The sequence below is a fragment of the Melampsora larici-populina genome, assembly GCF_000204055.1.
Source record: "Melampsora larici-populina 98AG31 unplaced genomic scaffold MELLAscaffold_1, whole genome shotgun sequence".
NCBI lineage: Eukaryota > Fungi > Basidiomycota > Pucciniomycetes > Pucciniales > Melampsoraceae > Melampsora > Melampsora laricis-populina.
This window is the reverse complement of record NW_006768765.1, coordinates 162,545-163,279: the sequence shown is the minus strand read 5'-3', so window position 1 is coordinate 163,279 and position 735 is coordinate 162,545.

Below are 735 nucleotides of genomic sequence, written 5' to 3'. Positions count from 1 at the left end.
AGGAACTTCTTGGCATATTCAATCACTTTGCCCACTTCTGCAAAGTCACCAGTCAAAGGTATTCCTTCGATTACCCATATTTGACAACTAACCAACATTTCAATCAAGCGAGGGACTAATCCTCCTCGTTCTGCTGTACATACACGTCCCGCGATTGAGAAGGAACGTTCAGGGGCACCGGATGCCGCAGGTGTTGCTAAGTAGTCCCGAGCCAAAGTCGATAAGACAGGGTATTTACCTTCTTGAGTCTGTAAGAGATCAGAGATCAGCTTTGGTAATGAAGTATACAAAAGATGAAAGACGAGAAATTGCTTACACTCCACCACTCCAGAGCATGATCTGGGTTGTTCACATCGGGCGATACCATTGGGTCAATACCCTGAAGGTATCGGTCGAGCTCATCGAGGTTGCTTGAGGTGACTACTTTGTCATAGAGATGAAGGAAGGATGGTCCAACATCTTTGTTTGAAGTCTTGATTGCCAAAGGTGGAGAGACTGGTTGATTTTGAACGTCAGTTGCATCTCGTTGCGAAGTGAATACAGATTGTAGTGTTTCTTGGGCTCGCTGGTGATTGGCCAAGTCTTCTCCAAAAACGTGAGAAAAGAATCTGACTCGTAATCCTGGGTGAAAGACGGCAGCAAGAACCAGGGTGTCGCATCCAATAGCTTCCTCCAGATAAGTTTTGATCTTTCCAATCATGACGTCCACCATAGGATAGAGCGGGTCGTTGATGT